Here is a 6891-nt window from a genome sequence, read left to right on the forward strand (position 1 = left end):
TAAGGGAACAGCTATTACCAGATGTATGGTAGGAAACGGAGCCTTCTCTCCTAGGCTTAGCAAGACATTTTAGGAAAGGCACGGGCCCCCTGTGCAGAATAAAGTTCAAGTACTGAGTGCACGGGCAGCCTAGTGGGTCCTGCCTGGGCAGGGCTTCTTCCCTATGGGTTTTTGTCGGTATTTTCTCTCTGAAATCTCAACCTTGAAGGGTCCAAGAATAAGAGTATAAAAATGTAGATTCCAGAAATAGGAATGTAGAAATAAAGAAATATAAAGTTATAAGTCTAGGAGAATGAGAACAGACTGTCAGCAGCTTTCTCAGCAGCTTGAGGATTAACTATTACAGTGGGTTATTCTGCTTTACAACCCATAGCTCTGTTTACAAGGCCAAAGCATCTCTTTGCAAACTAAGAGCTAGCCTACAGATACGAGCTGAGTCAACTTTTAGGCAATAGATATATGACTTCTGGATTACGTATTTTCCCTGCTATGTGAAACTGGCAGCTGTTATTCTTTCGGTCCCTGCCCTAGCCACGCCCACTCCTTTTCTGACCTCCACCGCCGTCTCTCTCTCTTGTTCTCTCCCGGTGTACACACGGGGCTTTGTCTCTCCTCTCCTTCTCTCTCTCTCTCTCTCCCCCTCTCTCCTGTAATAAATATTTTAGCTTTATGCCTATTTTTGTGTCTATGTGTCTGTTACCCACCGCGTGCCCTCCCGCTGGTGGGAAACTGTAGCCACTTGTCGCATGGCGGATTCTAAGGATCTTGCAGGTACTGACAACCATCTCTTTGGGGCTAGCAGCTGCACAGCAAACATCTTAGACACATCTTAGGAATAAAAGCAGCATCAAAGGGGAGAGCACAGGGCTTCAGTAAACACCACCTGGAAGTACCAAGGAAGACAGTAGATTAAGTACAAACACGAGTTTAACTGAAAAACTCTGTTAATGGAGATTGTAAAGTAAGGCAGTCTGTATCTGAGTTTTATTTTTTTTAACGTTTTATTTATTACATGGTGTTATGCCTGCATGCATGTATAACTGCATGCCAGAAGAGGGCACCAGATCTCATTATAGGTGGTTGTGAGCCACCATGTGGTTGCTGGGGATTGAGCTCAGGCATCTCTCCAGCCCCTGAGTTTTATTTTGAGATTGTAAAAATTCCTTTGTTCAGCCCTAATACTTGGCGCCCCTACTATAAAAAGGTGGGTTCAGAAATGGGCCTTTGCTACAGCCTTACAAAATCCATCTTGGGCTATGGTCTCAGCAAGCTGATAAGCTTTTTGTGCCCCAAAAAGATTTCTTATTTTATTTTTTTTCCTGGATTCTGGTTTCTGGAATAAAGTTTGCTTCTAGTTTATTAGACTTTGGTGGTCTATCCCCATCTTTGCGCTACCCCCCTGGACCCAACAAGCCCCTTGCATTAGAACTGCTTAAGGCTTATTTAAAATGCAAGTTAAATTGAGTGATCTTGATGTATATTAAGATTTGCTGGTTTGGGGGTTGAGGTTTGACTTTATTCTATGAGGAGTGGTGTATGGTGTGTGTGTGTGTGTGTGTGTGTGTGTGTGTCTGTGCTCTGTGTGGGGTGTGGTGTATGTCTGGGGGTGTAGTCTGTATGTGGTATGTTTGGGTGTATGTGTTCTGTGTATGGTATATGTGGTGTGTGCATGGTAGTGGGGTGTCGTGGTGTGTGGTATGTGTGCTGTGTATGTTCCAGAGTTACCTGCAGCACTCAGAAGAACAGAACTTCCTTCTTGCTCTGCTTGTCAATCTGCCCAGGAGACTTTTGGAACTCGCCTTCCCTAGACAATTTCATACTCTTACAAGGTCACTAGTACCTCTTCCCTGTCACACAAACCCCCATTAATAAATAAAAGTTAAAAATAAAAGTTTTTTTTTTTTGATTTTTCGAGACAGGGTTTTTCTGTGGCTTTGGAGCCTGTCCTGGAACTAGCTCTGTAGACCAGGCTGGTCTCGAACTCACAGAGATCCGCCTGCCTCTGCCTCCCAAGTGCTGGGATTAAAGGCATGCGCCACCACCGCCCAGCTTAAAAATAAAAGTTTTTAAGAACAGGGCCTGGTTAGGTATGGTAGTGCATGCCTTTAGTCCCAGCACTCAGGAGGCAGAGGCAGATGGATCTCTGTGAGTTCGAGGCCAACCTGGTCCAGAGAATGAGTTCCAGAACAGCCAGGACTGTTACACAGAGAAAAAAAGAGCAGGACCTGGAAAGCAGTTGTCCTTCTGGAGGGCCAGAATTCTGTTCCCAGCGCTCACATAGGCAGCCACCTCTAACTCCAACTCTAGGGAACATGATGCCTTCTCCTGACCTCCTCAGGCAATCACACACATAAAGTGCACACACCCATATACATATGCCTGTAAAATAAAAATGTTTGTTTTATTTTAATTTGTTTTGTTTGTGACAATGTCTTGGTATGTATCTAGCCTGAATTCACTATATGAATGAGCCGGCCACAAATTCACAGAAATTGGCTTGCTTCTACCTCTGAGTGCTGGAATTAAAGGAACGCACCAGCACACCTGGAAAAGAACAGTCTGATCTACAGAGTGAGTTCCAGGCCAGCCAGGGCTACGCAGAGAAACCCTGTCTCGAAAAACCAAAAAAAAGAAGGAAAGGGGAAAAAAAGATGAACTTTTCTCTAGTCGCTAGGGGAAGAATCCATGCAATCTGTGGACCTCACCAAGAGCTCCAGGCTAAGACCAGCTGCCCAGGGAGTGGCCAAAGCTAGCAAGAGACAGAGTCAATGGAGGACTTTGGGGACAGAAGTGAGGAAAATAGTACCTCCCACTTAAGTTCCTCCTATATATTAGAGATAAAACATTCAAGACGGAGGGGATGCTATATTCCCAGCACCCCAGAGAGGCTAAGGTGAGAGGATCAGGATAGAGAGCCCAGCCTGAGCTACACAGTAAGATCCTATCTCCAAAACCAATAAACAAAAGCCATAAACCAAACCTAAATAAACAAGAAAAAGCGTGAGCCCTGGATTTCAGGGCTTTTTCTCCTTGTAACTTACAAAGCCCCCAAGGTTAAACATGGCTCACGTTTTTACAGACGCTGTGACTTGAGAGCTCTGATCTCCAGGCTGAAGCATAGCAAGTGTTTAGAGGACTTGTTCAGCATTCACAAGGCCCTATTTGATCCCTGCAAAAAAAAAAAAAAAAAACCAAACAAACCTTTATCTGTTTAGCTTTTCACACTAGCAAGTGGCCATATCCAGACTAGAAGCGAGACCTGAGAGCCTGTCACAACTACAGTGTCTCAGTTGTCCTGTGACAATGGAGGCCACCAGGAGCCCACTCACAAGAAAGACCAGACATGGTGGCATGATGGAGGTGGGTCTTGTATCTTATCTGTTGCTTTCATTGGTTAACTAATAAAGAAAACTGCTTGGCCTGATAGGACAGAAAATTAGGTAGGCAGACTAAACAGAACAGAATGCTGGGAGAAAGAAGCCGAGTCAGGCAGTCACCATGATTCTCCTACTCCAGACAGATGCAGGTTAAGATCTTTCCTGGTAAGCCAGCTCGTGGTGCTACACAGAATATTAGAAATGGGTTAGATCAATATGTAAGAGCTAGCCAATACGAGGCTAAAACTAATGGGCCAAGCAGTGTTTAAAAGAATACAGTTTCCGTGTAATTATTTCAGGGCATAAGCTAGCCAGGTGGCAGTGAGCTGGGTCGGCAGGAACACAGCCCACTGCACAGCTCCCTTCAACAGTGGCACACAGCTGCAACAGGAAGGCTGATGCAGAAAAAGTTAAGATATCAGCCTCCTGGCTGGAATGATGACTCTGTGGTAAGAGTGCTGGCAATTCTTCTGGAGGACCTGGATTTAGTTCCTAGCACCCACACGGTGGCTCACAACCATCCTTGATACCAGTGTCTGGGGGCCAGCACCCTCTCCCGGTGTCTAAGAGAGCCAGGCCCACATGCGGAGCATGTACACACATGCCAGTGGGGGCCACAAGAGGGCACTGTATCTCCTGGACTTACAGGGGTTCCTCTGGAAGAGCAACAATTGCTCTTAACCACTGAGCTTATCTCCAACCCAGTAAAATAAATCTGGAGGAGCAGCCACTGGCCTGGAGGAAGAACAAAGGAAAACACAAATAATAAATAAAATCATCTGGACTGTGGTGATGTACACCTTTAATTCCAGCACTCAGGAGGCAGAGGCAGGCGGATCTTTGAGTTTGAGGCCAACATCGTCTACAGAGTGGGTTTCAGGTCAGCCAGGGCTGTTACACAGAGAAACCCTGTCTCAAAAAAACAACAAATGAATGAATAAAGAAAGAAATTCAGTTCATGGAAAACACAGTTTTATGAAATGCTTCTATTGCAATGATAGCATCTCTTTTATTGTTCTGAGGGTTTGGGAAGACAGGATTCTTGCACATGGTGCAAGGAAGGACACGGGCCCAGTGCATGATCAGGTCCTCAGCTTCTCCATAACTCCATTTTCTCTTCATCTCAGTCTCTCATACTGAACATTATATCTACCTCAGGGACTTCCTGTGAGGACTGCACAAAAGGGATAATAATATCGATCTGCCTTGGATTGTTTGCTAATGTCTTTACGCACACAGCCATCTTGTGTAACCCAGGCTAGCCTCCTGTGTTAGCGTCCTCAGTCCTGAGGTTACCAACATGTGACAAGGACAGGCACACAGGCAGGCGGGTCTCTGGGAGTTTGAGGCCAACATTGTCTACACAGTGAGTTCCAGGACAGCCAGAGCTGTTACACAGAGCTTTTTGAGAGACCCTGTCTCAAAAAGAGAAAGGAAAAGGAAGAAAAAAAGAAAGAAAGAAAGAAAGAAAGAAAGAAAGAAAGAAAGAAAGAAAAGAAAGAGCGAGCAACTCCAGGCTTTGCTTTTTGTTTTATTTTGACAGCACTAAGGGCTGGATTTGGATCCTCTTGAATGCTATGAAGTGGTCTACCACTGTCACTAAAGCTGCTGTCACCTCCCCAGCTCAGGAATCCCTCACACACAGACACACACCTTTTATTTATTGATTTTTTTCAAACAGTCTTGAATTTTGGTCTTCCTGTCTCAAACCGTGGAACGGCTGGGATTACATGGGATTACAAGCGTACACCACCAGACCCAGCCCAGACTCATTTATTTGTATTTTATTTGCTTATTGTTTTAATTTATAATTTTAGTTTTATTTGTGTGTATATGTCTGTATATGTATATGCCACATGCATGCAGTACCCTAGGCGGCCAGAAGAGGGCATCAGACCCCTTGGAGCTGGACTTCCAAGCACTTGTAACCTGCCTGATGTGAGTACTGGGAATTGAATCCATGACCAATGCAAGAGCAGCAAATGCTATTAACCATTCTTTTTACATTTTTGTCTAAAATTAGATATGTGTGTGTATGTGTGTGTGTGTGTGTGTGTGTGTGTGTGTGTGTGTGTGTACACATAAGTGTAGGTGTTCATGGTGGACAGAGTGCTAGATCATCCTGGAGCTGAAGTTACAGGTGGTTGTGAGCATCCCACAAGTATACCGGGAACCAACTCAGGTTCTCTACAGGAGCAATGCATGATCTTAATAGCTAAAACACTGCTTCAATCCCTCATTTTCCTTTCCCTTTTTCCTGAAAGACCCTCGACGAGGACCTTTTTTTCGGGAGGAGACCTCCCCAACACCAAGGAACAGGCCGAGACTGCAGGGATGCAAATCGCAAGAGGTTTATTGAGTAGACACAAGTACCTGCGGGCGGCAAGATCTCTCAGAGGACTTGCATGCCTGCCAACTGGAGGGCGGGCTTTTTATAGGGAAGAGCAAAAAGCAAGTTTACAGAAGCAAAAGCGTGGTTATCAGTCGATCGGAATGAGGCGGGGTGTCAGCAAAAAAAGCAAGTTTACAGAAGCAAAAGAGTGGTTATCGGAATGAGGCGGGGGGCATGAATGGTTTCCTCTCTCAGCATGGATGTCTGACAACAGTCATCCTGTTCCTATCTTATAGATATCCTGTTTTGCAGTCAACCTGCTTTGTTGATGTCCTATCTTATTGATATCCTGCCTTGCAATCTTCCTATCTCATAGACATCCTGCTCTCTCAAGCACATGGGATGTTCTTACGAGAGCAGGCTGGCTGCTGATCCAGAGAATTTTTTTTTTTTTAAAGCAAACAGGACGTTCCCCCGGGAGCATGCTAGCTGCGGGTTTTGAGGAGGGGGTCTGTAGGGTCTTTCATTCCTTTTTTTTGTTTTGGTTTTTCAAGACAGAGTTTCTCTGTGTGACAACCCTAGCTGTCCTGGAACTCACTTTGTAGATCAGGCTGGTCTCAGACTCACCGAGATCCATCTGCCTCCTGAATGCTGGAATTAAAGGTATTAATTTTTTATTTTTATTTATTAATTGGTGTATATTTCTTTTAATAAATGCTTTTTGTTTATTTGTTTTGAGACAAAGTCTCACTATGTAGCCTTGGCTGGCCTGGAACTTGCTTTTTAGACTAGGCTAGCCTTGAATTCATATAGATCTGCCTGCCTGCTAGGATTAAAGTCGGGTGACACCACACCCGACTGTTTTCCTTTGTTGGAAGCGGAGCCTATGTAGCCCTGGCTAACCCATGTAGACCACACTGGTCCTGCTCACTAACAGATACTTCAGCAGTGTTGGTTATCATCAGCTACAAAGTTTTGTTGCAACCATTCTTCTGTTGCGTGATAGGTGTCCCCAGTTAGGCAAGATGGTGCTCAGCTGTGATTCTTGCATGGGGGCTGACGTCACAAGATGGCGCACAGCTGTGACTCCTGCATGGGGGCTGACGTCACAAGAAGGCACAGCTGTGATTCCTGCATGGGGGCTGACATCACAAGATGGCGCACAGCTGTGATTCCTGCATG

The sequence above is a fragment of the Microtus ochrogaster genome, chromosome 15 (genome assembly GCF_000317375.1).
Source record: "Microtus ochrogaster isolate Prairie Vole_2 chromosome 15, MicOch1.0, whole genome shotgun sequence".
NCBI lineage: Eukaryota > Metazoa > Chordata > Mammalia > Rodentia > Cricetidae > Microtus > Microtus ochrogaster.